A 17,780-nucleotide genomic window follows, 5' to 3' on the forward strand; every position below is an offset into this window, starting at 1 on the left:
GTGAAGCAGGTCTGCAGGTGTCTCTCTGTCTCTCTCCTGCACTATTTCCCCCTCCCCTCACAATTTCTCTGTGTCTCTACTCAAAATAAATAAAGTTTTTTGTTTTTTTTTTAGTGATTGGGTGAAATTTAATAGGATTTCCTATTTGTGATATTGAGGTAGTGTACAGATATGTTTGTTTTTTTCAATTTTTTTAAGAAAGGATTAATTAACAAAACCATAGGGTAGGAGGGGTACAATTCCACACAATTCCCACCACCCAATCTCCATAACCCACCCCCTCCCATGATAGGTTTCCCATTCTCCATCCCTCTGGGAGCATGGACCCAGGGTCATTGTGGGTTGCAAAAGGTAGAAGGTCTGGCTTCTGTAATTGCTTCCCCGCTGAACATGGGCGTTGACTGGTCGGTCCATACTCCCAGTCTGCCTCTCTCTTTCCCTAGTAGGGTGGGTCTCTGGGGAAGCTGAGCTCCAGGGCACATTGGTGGGGTCTTCAGGGAAGCCTGGCCGGCATCTTGATGACATCTGGAACCTGGTGACTGAAAAGAGAGTTAACATATGAAGCCAAACAAATTGTTGAGCAATCATGGACCCAAAGCTTGGAATAGTGGAGAGGAAGTGTTGGGGGGGTTCTCACTGCAAACTCTAGTGCACTTCTGCTTTCAGGTATATATTTTGCAGTAGTTTATGGATACGTGTGAACATATGCTCTCTCTCACAGAAACTGGTGTATATCTAGGTTTTGGGACTTTGTTAGAAAGTGAACCACCTGAGATGGAATTAGAGTATACTATGAAAGGAAAGGTCTCACCCGAGTAATGAAGCTGAAGGGTTGTCATTCCACACCTGAAGTCTCTGGATACAGTCTGAAGTGAAGCATGTTGAGGTGGCAATCGCTGTATTGGTTAGGTTGTGATCGGCAGATGCAATATTATTTGATATGGATTGGGAGAGGCATACGGGAAAGTGGGCCCTATCCAAGGGTTCCAGGAATGGGGGAAGTAGAGGCTCTATAGTGGAGATGTGAGGTTCCTTCTGTCTTAGGGTTCAAAAAGACATTTGATAATTAATGTTATCATCACATTATTTGGTAATTGGGTTAACTTTGAAAAGTCCTTTTGTTAGGGTTTGCTGTACAGTACCCAGTATCTTGTATATAGCTGTGCTATTGGTTGCTTCTGATCTACTTGGTCTAGGCTTTTGAGAGAGTCTGCATATCAATTACACAGCCTATATATTGAAAAGATTCAGTTTGTGTTTTGAAAAACTTCGAGACATACAATTAATTTTCCCCCTCTCGTATTAATTAACTAGTGATTTATATGACTACATTTTACTAGGAGTGTAGATAAACACCATTCCCACCACCAAAAGACTGTGACCCATCCCTCCCACCCACTCCCACCCCCCACTGGCCCAGGAAGCTGCATGTCTACCCCTCACCACAGGGTTTTTACTTTGATGCCCTAAATAAATAAAGATTTTTTTTAAAAAAAGAAGTATATAGAAGAAAACCAGATTACTTCATTGGTGGGAATTTGACAAAACAGTCCACTTAAACAGAAAGAGTAATTTTTTGCTGCCATAATGGAGAAATGATGTTAATATTTTATGCACACATACATACAACAACGGGAATTATAAGTTCCTTATCTGAACCTATCAGTTTGTGATAGCATCAATTGTATGCAGTTTTCTTTTGTAGGATAAAATTAATCTTTAACATGATGAAAGTATTTCATTAAAGCATGAAATTCTTTCTTAAAATGGAATTTATGGAGGAGAGATAGCAGCTGCAGGAGTAGCTGAATGAGTTCGTGGAGAGTCACTGCTAAACACTGGAAGAGGTGACGAAGTCTTTAGGCTGGAGCCTGGACTGGCCAGATACTGAAGAGACTGAGTCCAAGGAGGATGTAGTTGTTATAGGACCTTATGATTCCAATCACCGCATTCCTAAATCATAGTTAGCAAAGCACATGATAACCTGTAGACTGAGAAAACTGGGCTATTCCAAAGAAGAAGAGGAGAGGAAAAAAAAAGTATAATCCTGAATTTTTCTATCAGAATATGAACATGCCTTCAATTATTTTGAATAAGAATTCACAATTTCAGATAATTACACAAGTTAGAACTGCAGTTGGGAAAGATGGTGACTGCTGTAATAAAAGGATTTATTCTTCATTGCTTGTCCAAGTTCCTCTGAATCACAATCGCACTGTTTGTGATCTAACTCAAACTGGTCATCTTGCCCTCTATGGTTTTGTAATTGAAGGAATGAAGAAAAAGCGCTCAGATTCTCAAATTCTAGAAAATTACAGTGATCTCATTGTCGACTTTGGTTCCCAAAGCTAATCAAGATAATGGTCGAAAAAAAGTCCCAAATCATACCTTGAAATACTGGTGGAAGTGAGAGATTATAAAAGAAGAGAGCAGGGGGTCCAGCGGTAGTGCAACGGGTTAAGCACACATAGCGCGAAGCGCAAGGACTGGCATAAGGATCCCAGTTCCATCCCCCTGGTCCCCACCTGCAGGGGTGTGACTTCACAGGCAGTGAAGCAAATCTGCAGGAGTCTATCTTTCTCTCCTCTTCTCTGTCTTCTCCTCCTGTCTCCATTTCTGTCTGTCCTAACAATGAGGAACTACATCAACAACAACTACAGTAATAACTACAACAACAATAAAAAAGGGCAACAAAAGGGAAAGTAAATAAATAAAATAAATTTTAAAAATGTAAAATTTTTTACAGTGTAAAAAACAGGAGTTATATACACACACAAATTGATTGAGTAGAAAATTGTCATTTCAGTGAAATAAAAATTATTTTAAATTGTGTGAAACATCAATGATACTTCTTCATTTTGAAACATTAAAAACACACACACAATGTTATCCAGTGTAAAAAGAAAAAAATGAATAAATAGAGCTAGGTGGTGGCTCACTTGGTAGCATACACATATCACCATGTGTAAGAACCTAAGTTCAAACCACTTGTAGGAGCAAAGCTTCCAAAGCAGTGGAACAATACTACAGGTTCTTTTTCTTCTCTCTCTCTCTCTCTCTCTCTCTCAGTGTGTGTGTGTGTGTGTGTGTGTGTGTGTGTGTGTCACATCTGTGGAAGAGAAAGAAGGAAGGAAGGAAGGAAGGAAGGAAGGAAGGAAGGAAGGAAGGAAGGAAGGAAGGTAGGAAGGAAGGGAGGGAGGGAGGGAGGGAGGGAGGAAAGGAGGAAGGGAGGGAGGAAGGAAAGTAGAAAAAATGACTCCTAGGAATGGTGGAACTGTGTAGGCACTGAACTCTAGCAATAACTCTGGCAGCAAATAAATAAGTAAATATTAAAGATGAAATAAATATGAGAAAATTATGTGTTTGGTTTATAAAATAATAAAAGTTTGTGCTAATAATAGCAAATCTCTCAGTATCTATTATATACAGGGCTCTGAGTTTTGTGGGTTGAATTTTCACAATAGTGTTACAATGTAAATATTCTTTTTTTTTAATATTTTTATTTATTAATGAGAAAGATAGGAGGAGAGAAAGAACCAGACATCACTCTGGCACATGTGCTGCCGGGGATCGAACTCAGGACCTCACACTTGAGGGTCTAGTGCCTTAGCCACTGCGCCACCTCCCGGACCACTACAATGTAAATATTCTTTTTCTCAGTTTACAGATGACTACACTAAAGCAGAGAATACTGAAATATCTTGCCAAAACATGATCTTATTAAATAATGGAGCTGATATTTAAACCCAGCTTGTCGGGCAGGTAGGCCTACTCACCACTCTTGAATTGAGCTAACTGCTTCTCGGTCTAATTTATTTCCCTGTCTAATTTATCAAAGATATTGCTACAAGCTGATCCTAAAACTGTTCCTATCCTGGTTTACGGGGGTTTAAGGTTTACGGGGGCAGTGGTACCAGAAACTTACAACACTTCGGTATCCTTAACTTCTGGTCCTTTTTCAAGCTGGTTTGGCAGAATCACAGCTTCTCACTATTTAAAAGGTTTTTTTGGTGGTGGTTTTTTTTTTTTTTCATGTTTACCAGTTATATTTCAAGAGATCTGAAATAGTAAGCTATCCTAAATTGCATACTAGTGAGGTGTCCAGACAGAGTCCTACTCTCAAAAGACAGGTCACAGAGTTGGGAAAAACTAAGTACTGTAAAGTACTGAAACTGCTCATAGGTTACTGACAGCTAAGTATATCACGATATTTCTCAAATACAAACAAAAATACTGTGTGTGTTGTGTGTGTGTGTGTGTTCCGCTTTTTAAATTCTTTTATTGGAAAGAGGGCTAATGGTTTCTAACACAGGTGTTGACACAAGGGTACAAATTCTCATTTCGCTGTGACTGGTATCTGCAGAACACACTCATGCCCAATTTAATTAATTTTTCTTCATTACACACCAGGACTCCAACATCCTCTGCACCCACTCCTTCCCCCCTTCTACCCCAGCGTCCTTTGCTTTGGTGCAATAAGCCATACCCAATCCAAGTTTCACTCTGTATTTTCCTTTTCTGTCTTTTTTTCTTAAATTCCACCTATAAGTGAGATTATCTGATATTTGTCCTTTCCCTCTGGCTTATGTCACTTAACATGATCCCTTCAAGTGCCATCCTAGATAAGGCAAAGGAGACAACTTCATAATTTTTATAGCTTTTTAAAAAAAATTTATATTTATTTATTTTCCCTTTTGTTGCTGTTATCGTTTTTTATTGTTGTTGTAGTTATTATTGTTATTGATGTTGTCATTGTTAGATAGGACAGAGAGAAATGGAGAGAGAAGGGGAAGACAGAGAGGGGGAGAGAAAGATAGACACCTACTGACCTGCTTCAATCAGGTGCACAACTTCCAGCCTTCCCCCACCCCCGCAACAGACACTTTCAAGGCCAAGTATTCTAGTGGATCATGAAAACGACTTTTGTGAACTTCACATTTGACAAATGTTTTACACAAATAGAAAAAGCAATGAGAGGCCGGGTGGTAGCGCACCTGGTTGAGCACACATGTTACAGTGCACAATGACCTGGGTTCAAGCCCCTGGCCCCCACCTGCAGAAGGAAAGCTTCACAAGTGGTAAAGCAGGGCTGCAGGTGTTTATCTGTCTCTCTCCCTCTCTATAACCCCCTTCCCTCTCGATTTCTGGCTGTCTCTATCCAAATAAATAAAGATTTAAAAAATTATCATTAAAAGAAAAAGCAATGGTGAACCTGTATTCAGGACATTCAAGTTCTCACATTGCTGTCACCACTACCCAATTAGGTCATGGATGTTGTCTTAACTGTAAGATGACCAGTTCATTACAGTGGCCACAAATACAAACAGGGTGAACTGGTGAACTAAACAGGAGCACATACCTGGTGTAGGCTCAGTTCTTTATTCACTATTGTGAGGAGGGATTGCTCATTCTTTGAGCTTTTAGAGATGTATGACATTCATTTTTTCATGAAAAGAAAAAAAACCTATAGATTTTAAGTGTTGAGAACTAACATAACAGGAGCCAAGTGGTAGTGTACCTGGCAGAGGACACACATTACAGTACACAAGGGCCAGGGTCAGTTGTCAGACCCCACCTGCAAGGGGGAAGCTTCACAAGTAGCAAAGCAGTGCTGCAGGTGTCTTTATATAGCCTATCTACCTATCTATCTATATCTATCTATTGTCCCCATGCCTTGTCAATTTCTCTCTGACTCTATCAAAAATAAATAAATATTTCTTAAAGAACAAAAAACTAATTTAAAAAAAGAAAACTAACCTAATCTTTAAAATAGTAGGAGGGTAGGGGACCTCATCACGGCACACCTGGGTGAGCAGATACACTACTACCATGCCCAAGGATCTAGACTCAAGCCCACAGTCCCCACCTACAAGGGGAAAAATTTACGAATGGTGAAACAGTCCTACAGATGTCTCTTTCTCTCCCTCTTTCTCTCCCCCTGCCCTTTCAAGTTCTCTCTGCCCCATCAAATAAAAGTGGGGGGAAGGCCTTTGTGAATGGTGGGTTCATTATGCAAACACTGAGCCCTAGAAATAATCCTTATGGCAAAATAATAGCAATGACAGCAGGAGGTTAAAACAAATTTAAAAAAAAAAAAATTATGGGCAGCTGGAGTCTTAACTCAAAATAACACCAGCTTTGAGACTGTAAACATGGCCAAGAGTTTTATTTTTCAGAAAACACCCACCAAAAATTATAGAGGTTCCAGGGAGAGGAGCAAGGGAGATACGGAATCAGTTCTTGCCCCACTTGAAACTAGAACAGTTCTGTCCATTTCTCTATTTCCTCAAGAACCAATTTATTGAAGAAATGCTTTCCATGAGAATGACTGGAATCATTATTATTTAAGGGGACTTTCTGTTCTAAGTTCCAAATGTCCACAACTATAATGGCTAGGAAAGTTCTTACAGTGTGTGTTTATTAGAGAATGACCCAAAGGACTGAAGCAAAAAAAAAAAAAAAAAAAAAAAAAAAAAAAAAAAAAACTGTATCCCTCTTCCTGGAGGCAGCAACCACTGCTTATTCTTCTGAGCAGATAGGGGTGGGGTGAAAGCTTCTCAGTTTCATGGAACCATTCCTGCACTTTTTACTTCCTAAGAATGTAATCACAGTTACAGAACAAAAAGCTTGGGTCTAGAGAAATAACAGCTGTCCTCTGTCCCTCTCAAGTTCTCTGAACTTACTTGGAGCAAATGGCAGTTATGATGGTCCTATAAACTGGTCTCTGAAAAGCACTTGGTCTCTGAAAGGAACCTTTCCATTTATGAAGCTCTTCTGAGACCTTTAATGGCGTGTGTGTTCACTCTCTGCAGAAAGAAGCTGTCATGTCTCCAAGTACATACAGCAGTGGAGCAGGAAGTGACACAAATGTGTGTGGGAGTGTTTTGCTATGTTCCTGTGTTGAAGAATGTAAGGTGTTGACACTGGCAGACCCAACAGATAGAAACTGTTGCTTGGATTTGACAGGGAAGCCGTGTGTGTGTGTGTGTGTGTGTGTGTGTGTGTGTGTGTGTGTGTGTGTGTGTGTGTGTGTCTGTGTGTGTGTGTCTGTGTGTCTGTGTCTGTGTGTCTGTGTCTGTGTGTGTCTGTGTGTGTGTGATACAGACAAACAGAATTGCCTACCTTACTTCCTTCAGTGATAATTCAAGTGATTCTAAAATTATTTAATTAAACTTATATATGATGAGTAGAAAGGAGGGTTATTTTTGGATGGTCTAAGGTAGTCAGACAATGCAGAAAGTAAAAATGAAGGAAATAAATATAAATGTATGAGTAGAGAAACCTCTTGAACAGTGAAAATGATTAGATTGCTGAATATTTCAAAGGGGAAATTACTTAAAGGGCTATCAAAGAAAAAATTAAAACTAGCACACTACCATTCCATAGTATTTCCCTTAAAGGGAGCCTTTTCAACTGGGGACCTAGACAAAATTTGTATACTAGAGACCCTGGGGTTTACCCCCAGCACAAGCATATGCCAGAGCTGATCAGCACTTTGGCATCTCTCTCTCTCTCTCTCTCTCTCTCTCTCTCTCTCTCTCTCTCTCTCCCTCTCCCTCTCCTTCTCCCTCTCCCTCTCTCTCTCTCTCATTAATCTTTAAAAATGTAAGAGGATTGCACAAATATATTACCATGCTCAAGGACCTAGGTTCAAGCCCCCAGTCTCTGCCTGCAAAGAAGCTTCATGAGTCTTTCTGTCTGTTTGATTATGTGATATATTCAAGCCTATGGCAGCAGCTATATCATCAACTTTTCTTGTGGTCTAGCTAGATTATTTTTTTTCTTTTTAATAGAGCTCATATAGACTGGGAAATGAAACACTGCAATCATGACTTTGATGATTTCTGCACAGAAATCCTGCTTCACAGTGTAGCATACTGTTCACTCTCAAAGGCTTAGAAACTCGTTTGTGCTCCTACATAAGATCAATAGTGTGACCTTTCTTTGCTTCTGATGCAAACCCACACTTACAGGTGGTCTACAAAGCAAGCTGTGTGCTTCTCTTTTCTGTCCCATCAGTATAGTATTACACAGAAGTAACAGCTCTGGTACTGAGAGCACTATTAGTGCTTGGTGAACTGGAGCTCCAGTGTGTGAAACATCAGTGACAGCTTTAACTCAGACCTCCTCTCTTCCGAGTTACCAGACAAGTGTACCTTAAGTGTAAACCTAAACACAGAAGTTGCTGAGAAAAGCATTATTATTTAGAAGTTCATGGACAGCCTGTGTAGATTAGATTATCTTTTGCCATTTCATTCCAATTGATGTTTTGACAGGTGCCACTTCTCTTAGTTGGCAGAACCTACTATATTACTTTATTTCTCTGCAACCCTGTTTGAATTTCTTCTCTGATGTTCAAGTACCAACTTGGTGTAATAGGTAGACTTTTCTTTTTCTTGATCACAAGTGATCATCAAAAGTCTAAATTAAGAAGCTCTAGAGAAGACCCCAGCAATTCTGGTTTAAAAAAAAACTACTTCATTACATTCAGTTTTGTAAATTGACTTTCATTTAGATGGAGGACCAACCAGGTAGCTCACCTGGGAGGGTACTTTGCCATGTACCTGGTCAAGATTAAGGCTGGTCCCCACTATGGGGGGGGGGAAACTATTTCAATGCTGATTTATTCTGTCTCTCTCTCTCTCTTTCTCCCTCCCTCCCCTCAAAATCAACCCAAAGCAGTGAAGTTCCAGTGACAATATAAATAAATAAATAAATTTAGTTCAATTCACTATTTTTCTTTCCTATAGTGAATTATTGATTACTCAACTTGGAAAAAGAGATGAAGGGGTTGGGCAATAGTGCACTCAGTTAAAGGCACATGTTACTATCCTCAAGGACTCAGGTTTGAGTCCCTGGCCCCCATAGGAGGGAAGGTTCATGACTGTTGAAAAAGACCTAAAGGTGTCTCTTTCTCTCTTCCTCTCTATCCCCCTCCCCTCTCAATTTATCTCTCATCTATCTAATGAAAAAAAAGAAAGAAAAGAAAAAAAGAAGAAAAATGACTGGGAGCAGTGGATTTGTAGTGCCAGCACCAAGACCCAATAATAACCCTGGTGGCAGAAAGAGAGAAAGAGAGAAGGTTGCAAAGCAGATTTGATGACGGAATTTGTTATGCTAGAGGGGAACCGCCCATTCTTTCTATTGATAGAAAGTGTTATTTAGTAACCTCTCTGAAAAATCACAACACAAATTCTCTCTGGTCACAATACCCTAAAGAGAATTCTGTTTCTTTCTTTTTGTTAATACTGTAGTAAAAAATCCCAAGGGGCTGGGAGTAGTGCAGCGGGTTAAGCACGCGTGGTGCAAAGCTCAAGGACCAGTGTAAGGATACCGGTTCCAGCCCTCGGCTCCCTACCTGCAGGCGGGTCACTTAACAGGTGGTGAAGCAGGTCTGCAGGTATCTATCTTTCTCTCCCCCTCTCTGTCTTCCCCTCCTCTCTCCATTTCTCTCTGTCCTATACAACAACAGCAATAATAATAACAACAATGATAAACAAGGGCAACAAAAGGGGGAAAATAGCGTCTAGGAGCAGTGGATTCGTAGTGCAGGCACTGAGTCCCAGTAATAACCCTGGAGGAAAAAAAAATTCCATAATATAGCTCAAAAATAACTAAACAATGAGATCTGAGGCCACATGGAGGGCAGGGAGTTACGTTTATTTTACGTTAACGGGCTACAGGCCAATTCCTATCAGACCTGCACAAGCTTGTTGCACAGTACCCAGCTTTTATCAGTTTCAAACTGGGCTTGGTACAAGCTGATTGCTTAGAAACAGAGTCCATCAAAGTGCTGATGGTAAAGGTGAGAGTAGGTTGGCTACCATCAAAGCCTGTCACTCAGAGCCCACGACTCAGGGAGCTAGAATGTAGAAGTGGGCATCCACCAGAAGCCTATAGATTTTTCATTTCATTCCCTCCTCTTCTTGTACCCAGGAAATTTTTCCTGACATACTGGATTCTCTCCATTTACATTCTCTCTGTAGCATCTGTAGCTTAACTCTTTCTAGGCACTCAGTTATAAACTTTACTAACATGTTGACAGGCTCACATGAGCAGAGAGAGAAACTATACCCATAACACCAGTTTATAAACTTTTGAGCCATACCTACACCATTATTACTCACTTTTATATAAAACTTCTTTCTCTAATAATATAGGAAACCCCTGTGTCTGGGGGCTGTACTCTAGCATGCCATAGTACTGTCAGTGTTCCCCAGTTTCTGCCTGTTTTGTTTATTCCCTAACCCCAACATTTCCCATCTAAGAGTATGGAACAGAAATTTTTTGGGGGGTGCTGAAGGAGGGAGTTTCAATTTTCTGTAACTTCTTCTTCTAGCGTTTGCCCTTCTTCTGTAGCCAGTCTGTAACTGCTTCCTTTTGAGACATGGGCGTAGCCAGGTCAATCCATACTCCCAGAAAGACCTGTTCTGTCCCTAATCTTTTGCTAATAGGGCAGGGCTCCAGAGAGATGAAGTTTCTTGGAACTTAGCCATGTAGTCATCTGTCCAGGGTGTTCAGGATGGGATCGTGGCAGCATCTGCAACTTGATGGCTGGAAGGTGGCAAGGCATACAAATATTTAATAAAAAGAGGGCCAAAGAATATGATTAGGATCAATGAGAATAAAATACCTGGGAGGTGAGGACAATAAGATGCCTATTTAAGTATAAATGTTCTTAGGAAACTAGGACTCTAGCAGTCTTTGAGCTATCACCATAAAGGCAGGCTTGAGAAATATCTGAGAGGATGACATTAGAATGGAATGTGGGGCTTGAGAACTGGATGAGGACAGAGAGTGGCTCTCATATTTAAAGACACACATGTATACATATATAATTAACTCTATACCACATCAATCTGACCTGGGGCCCATGTCTATTAATATTTAAAAAGGAGCCTATATGACCTCTGGGTTTCCATCTACATAAAGCTCACCTCTGTGGTCACAGCTGGGGTCATGTCTGTAGGCTGCATGACTATCCTTTACATGGGAAAGTAGAATGACCTAGCCTCCCTCCAGAAAGTGAGACAGTCTTTACCAGCGTTACTTTTCAGTGATGACAAGGTCCTGAGAGACACACAATAGAGCAGATAGAGACATCATCAATGGAAGTGGCCAGTGAAATCAGACAGTGAGATCTCTTGTAGATCTAGGCCCATATCTATGACTAAGACGGCAGGTGATGATATGACCTGTCATTGGCAAAACAACCAAGGTAGGTAAGCCTGTCTCTTGTCACCATCCAGTTTCTGTAGTCCATTCTCTATCTAAAAAGCTTTAACCCCCACCTGCAGGGGAGTCACTTCACAAGCCATAAAGCGGGTCTATCTTTCTCTCTCCCTCTATGTCTTCCCCTCTTCTCTCCATTTCTCTCTGTGCTATCCAACAATGATGACGCCAACAACAACAACAATAATAACTACAACAATAAAACAACAAGGGCAACAAAAGGAATAAATAAATAAATAAATGTTTATAAATAAATAAATAAATAAGCTTTAACTTTCTCTCAGTTGCTAAGGCCTTCAAGGTCATGTTACACACTAACCAAATAACTAACACTCTACTGGACTTAAGAAATACTTAATTTTTAGAGAAGTCTAAGTTAAGCTCAACGTTTTTGTGTTAACTAAGTAGGTATAATGAAGGTGCGTTAGGTGCTAAAATATTGAACAAAATTCTTGGCAACCAGATACAACAGCATATCAAAAGACTGTTCATCATGACCAAGTGGGGGTTATCTCAGGGATGCAAGGTTGGCTTAATATACATAAATCAATCTATGTGATCCATCACATTAATAAAAGCAAGACCAAAAACTACAAGATCACATCAATAAATTCAAAAACAATACCTCTTCATGATCAAAAAGATAAAAAAAAAAAAAAAAAAAGGAAACAGTAGATAGAAAACCCCACTTAAGATAGTGGAGTCTACATATAGCAAACCCATCTATAGCCAACATCATACCCACTGGTGAAAAACTGAAAGCATTCCCCTTAGATCAGGAGCCAGACAGCGCTGCCCACTATCACCATTACTTTTAACATAATGTTGGAAATTTTCGCCAGAGCAATCAAGCAAGAGCAATGAATTAAAAGGGATATAGATTGGAAGAGAAGTCAAACTTTCACATGAAATTAGAATAAATCCAGAAATCAGTCCCTTTTACTATAGCAACAAAAACACCTAGGAATAAACCTAACAAAAGAAATGAAGTACTTATATACTGAAAATTATGAGCCACTATTCAAGGAAATAGAAAAGACAAAGAATTGGAAAGATATTTCATGTTTATGGGTTGGAAGAATTAACATCAAAATGAATACACCATCTAGAGCCATATATAAATCTAATGTGATCTCTATCAAGGCCCCATCTAATTTTAGGAGGATGGAACAAGAGCTACAAATGCTAACCAGCTTTTATAAGGCCACTATAATCAAAACTGTTTGCACTGGAGTATAAACAGGAACATTGACTATTGGAATAGAATTAAGAGTCTAGAAATAAACCCCCACACCTATGGTCTTCTAATCTTTTACAAATGTGCCCATACCAATAAATGGGGAAAAGATTCAACAAATGCTGTTGGAAAAATAAGATTAAGTGTTGCTGAGGAGTTATTCTGATGCAGTCTCCGCCCCCAGGTTTTACTAGGCCCAGCGAAATCCTAGCAGTGCCCCCTTCAACCAATCCTGGCCCTACACGTCACCCCTGGTTGTCGCCCAATAAAAAGCCCCCTCACCCCCCCCCCTCTCTCTGGGCTCTCAGCTCTCCCTCTCTGAGATCTCGCCCCCTGCTCTCCCCTGTGGTCAGGTAGTGGGGACGGCCATTGCCGGCTGGCCCCACGTGGTCTGAACCAAACTCCCCCATCCTATAATAAAGATTTGTGCACCCCTTTGCTCTGGACGTCCACTCTCTTCTCTGCGGTGCAGCCCGACACCAGACTGCCACAACAACAATTGAGAAGAATGGAAGAATTAAAATGAACTACTATATCTTACCAGACACAAAAGCAAATTCTAAATGGGTCAAGGACTTGAATGTCAAACCAGAAACCCATGGACACTTGAGAAGAAAATATTGGTAGAAGTCCTTTCTATATGTTTCCAAAGTGTCTTGGATGCAAAGGATGCAAATCTAATTACAAAGACTAAAAATAAAGCAATGGGACTACATCAAATTAAAAGCTTTTGCACAGGGGTTGGGCGGTGGCACAGTGGGTTAAGCGCATGTGGCGCAAAGTGCAAGAACCTGCGTAAGGATCCCGGAGCCCCCAGATCCCCACCTGCAGGGGAGTCACTTCACAGGCGGTGAAGCAGGTCTGCAGGTGTCTATCTTTCTCTCCCCCTCTCTGTCTTCCCGTCCTCTCTCCATTTCTCTCTGTCCTATCCAACAACCAACAGCATCAACAATGGCAATAATAATAACCACAATGAGGCTACAACAACAAGGGCAACAAAAAGAGGGAAAAAATTACCTCCAGGAGCGGTGGATTCATGGTGCAGGCACCGAGCCCAGCAATAACCCTGGAGGGAAAAAAAAAAAAAAGCTTCTGTAGAGCAAAAGAAACCACCACCCAAAGAGACCCTTAAAGAATGGGAAAGATTTTTACATGCCATCCAAACAAGAGGCTAATAACCAAAACTATAAATCACTTACCCAAATCAGCAACAAAAACAAATGGTCCCATACAAAATTAGTGAGGATATAAACAGAATATTCACCAAAGAAGACCTAAAAAGGTCAACAAAAAGTCAAAGGTATTTTAGGGACAATTGTCCTTGCCTGGTGTAACTAGAGGGCAGGATTAAAGAAGCAAAGGTGGATAGTTTCTATAGGACCACTAAGCACTTAGTTGCCCATAACTTATAAAAGGAAGGGTGGTACCCATCCATGAACAAAATATAAGTGCATTGCTATAAAGCATCCAAGCCAAAACTGGACTGGGGATAAGCGTCTCTTATATTAAGAAAGATCTCACCATGGGGAAGGTGGAAGATTGGCTCCTCAGGAGACTGTCTCAGCTGCAGTCATTCACCTGTGACCAGCAAGAAATACACAAGTCTATGAAAAATAAAAACTTGTACCAAGTTAGTTTACTTGTGTTACCTCTATTTGAACTAAGGGGTTTATTTGATAACACAATACAAGAATTGACTTAAACGTATTTTGATTTTAATAGGCTTTATACAATTTTAGAATAGCTTTAATAATACATAGGTGTGTCCACATAGTACCTTCAGATAAATATTTAAGACTTTGACAGGATAAAAATCATTACCATCGCAACTACTATAATTTTTTAAATATTTAAACGATTTAAGCACAATACCAGAACTCAATCAGTATATTTAATATTTCTAAATATTTAGACCAAATATTTTTTTATTTTTTAACATTTATTTATTTATTCCCTTTTGTTGCCCTTGTTGTAGTTATTGTTGTTGTTATTGATGTCATTGTTGTTGATGTCCCTGTTGTTGGATAGGACAGAGAAAAATGGAGAGAGGAGGGGAAGACAGAGAGGGGGAGAGAAAGACAGATACCTGCAGACCTGCTTCACTGCATGTGAAGTGACTCCCCTACAGGTGGGGAGCTGGGGGCTCGAACCCGGATCCTTATGCCAGTCCTTGCGCTTTGTGCCACATGCTTTTAACCTGCTGTGCTACCACCCGACTCCCTAGACCAAATATTTTATACTTTTTTCCATTTAGTTGTATTCTATCCCTCAAGCATTTACTTTTTTACTCTTAGCCAGAAAGCACATTCAATACGTTCTTTATAACACCCATGGAGTTATGACTATGACTTAGGGCAAATCTCTTAGCAATCTCTATTAAAACATACATTTTTGAAACTCTGATCCAATAACTTAAAAGGCTAGAGTAAATCTCATAGTTTATACATTGAAAACAGCCCTTCAATTTCATATCACTTTAAAATACTATTTTAGACTAAACAATTAATTTTGCTCAATGAAAATGTGCCAAACATTAAATCTTCTATCAGATCAGAAACACAAGTACCAACTTAATTTATTGAGAATAAATCTTTGACAGTGTGTTGAAACAAACCAGATAGCCTATATACTTATATAATGTGTCAACCTGTGGGTATGAACAGTAATGTTATAAGAATTTAGTTAAATTGATTTTTAAGTGCAGAAAGACATGCAAAGAGGAAACCAGAACATTGTTCAGAACCTCAGACATGAAATTCATTAGCATAACCACTGTGCTTTCTCTCTCCCACCCAGGTCTGCTCCACCTCTTTAATTTAGAAGGTATTTGAAAAATTTACATATCAATAATATTCTTTCTGCCTTTTGTCACACTCAGTTTAGTAAGACTGAGACACACCCTCAGTGGAAGCTACCTGTTTTAAATTTAAAAGATTTTGCTTGATTTTTAAATTTTTCCCATATTTTAGTAGGCACATGCTAGATGGAAGACTTCAGAATAAAGCAAAATAAATTTTTAAAGAATAGTTTATTTAACCTCATGTAGCAACCCCTGTATGCCAGGACTTCAAACCAAATTCAATAAAGTATATTGATTTTTAACTAATTTAAAACTTTAATAAACTCAAGTTAGAGAGTTAATACACGTTAGTGACAGTGCTTCTCAGAGGACTCACAGAGCCAAACAAAAGCCAAATTTGCTGTGGATTAATTTCCACAAAGACAGTTCACAGGACATTTTGAGGGCCCTCCATAATGTCCTGGCACATCTTTTATCTAAATACATACATATAATTTGTATTTCAATTTGGAGATGAAGAATTGCCATGTTAAATACTTTTAAGAAGTTAATCAACTTAAATACTTAGACATCATTTAACATGTAGAATGTTAAATGCTCATCTACATTAACAAATTAATTTTTACCTTTATGTTACCACATAAGAACAGTGCTGGAAACTTTTGTACAATCCTAGTCATATTTTATGTACTGTGTTAAGTCACCAGGACATTTGCCAAAATGGTTTAATTACTCTTAGCATAAAACAAAAAGAAAAGAAATATTTCAAACATTAAGAATTCAAAACTTCTAGATGATGGGGAATCATGGCAACTAGTCATGTGTCTATCCAACATGGCACCCCCACATGTAGCCATACATATGGTCAGTGAGAAAAAGAGAGGGGGGCAAAAAGGGCATTTACTCACACAATCACACACACAGAGAGACACACATACCAGAAATTAAAACATTCCCCTTTAAAAATTCCTGTCTGAGATAACTTTCATAGGCTGTACACCATAGCCTACTTTCTGGCTGAATACCATGGCCCACAGAGCAGAGTTCCATGACCTCTTCTAGCCAGCACCCATTTAGCCTGGCTGTGGGGTGATCTGTCCCAGCTGATCAGTCCCAGGCCTTAACTTCCTGGAGCACAGATTCCCTTATTTTCAAAGAATAAGTCACTTGCTCTCTCATTCAGAACACAAGGCTGGCTCGTCCTCAAAGAGGTTCAGTCCCGCATGGAAGGAGACCTTAGAAATCACACTGAGCGTGCACACTTCTCTGTTCCTAAGAAGAGCTGTGACTCTCTGGTTCTGAAGCACTGGTCTTGCCCAAACGGGGCTGCAGCAGTCAGATCTCACTGGGGGTCCTGCAAAAATGTAATTTAAAAAAATCAGAAGTATAGCTCAAAAATAAGCAAAGAATGAGACCTTAGGCCATATGGAGGGCAGGGAGTTACGTTTCTTTTACATTAACAGGTTATAGGCCGATTCCTACCAGACCTGCTCAAGCTTGTTCTGCAGCACTCAGCTTTTATCGGTTTCAAACTGGGAGTGGCACAAGCTGATTGATTAGAAGCAATGCCCATCAGGGTGCTAACAATAAAGGTGAGAGCAGGTTGGCTATGATCAGAGCCTGCCACTCAGGATACTGCAATGTAGAAGTGGACATCCACCAGGAGCCTATAGATTTTTCATTTCAATAGAAGGAAATGAGTTTCATGAAAGACTATAGACATCTGAGCGATTCTTGGCATCCTCACTTAAGACAAAAAGAATTGGGATTTTTTTCAGTAATATTTCCAAAGACTAAAAATTTTTTACTATCCTTTTAAAGGGAAAATTTAGAGAACATAGTCATTGTACTAACACACACACACACACACACACACACACACACCTTTAAAGCTTTTTCTTGGTGAGAATGTGCTAAGCTGCTAATTGTATTACACCACTTTGGCACGTAGTTTCTGCGCTTGAAGCTGAGCCCTGAATTCCTAAGCTAAAATGAACTATTTTTCTCTCCTAAAATTAAGGATTTGGGGATTTAGCTAAGCCTGTGGGACTTGATGGACTTCAAATCTCTCAAAACTTGTGCTTTGTATACATATTCCCCTATTAGTTATCCTCATCGTTGTTCCGGTTCTTCTGACAGAGTTGTGTGAAGCTAGTCTGTAGTGTGGTCTGTGAATTCACTCAGAACTAGGATTTGCTGAGCAAATAGAAAAATAGTTAACTCCCTCTTTCTTGGCAAACATTATACAGCTGCCTTACAAATGTTTCTCAGTTATCTCTAAGAACTGCTAATAAAGGAATTAGAAAGAATCTGATAATGTTAGCACTTTGTTTGAAGGCAGGAAAACCACCTGAGTGTTCATTTCCATAGAAGTGCAGCACAAAGCTCAGATGGTGACATGCCAGACCCTCTTCCATGATAAAGTAAGGGACTCAGCTTGGAAAGCACCCTTCATGGATACCACTCCTTTCCTCACATGCCTTGATGGACTGATGTAAAATATCAAGATTG

General features: G+C 39.7%; 1 pseudogene; it reads left to right on the forward strand.

Moving 5' to 3' along the window:
• Nucleotides 1–2,448, forward strand: part of LOC103128459 (U11/U12 small nuclear ribonucleoprotein 48 kDa protein-like) — a 35,253-nt pseudogene extending 32,805 nt beyond the window's left edge.
• The last annotated feature ends 15,332 nt before the right edge of the window (nucleotides 2,449–17,780 follow it).

This window comes from Erinaceus europaeus, chromosome 4, assembly GCF_950295315.1.
Source record: "Erinaceus europaeus chromosome 4, mEriEur2.1, whole genome shotgun sequence".
NCBI classification, from domain to species: Eukaryota; Metazoa; Chordata; class Mammalia; order Eulipotyphla; family Erinaceidae; genus Erinaceus; species Erinaceus europaeus.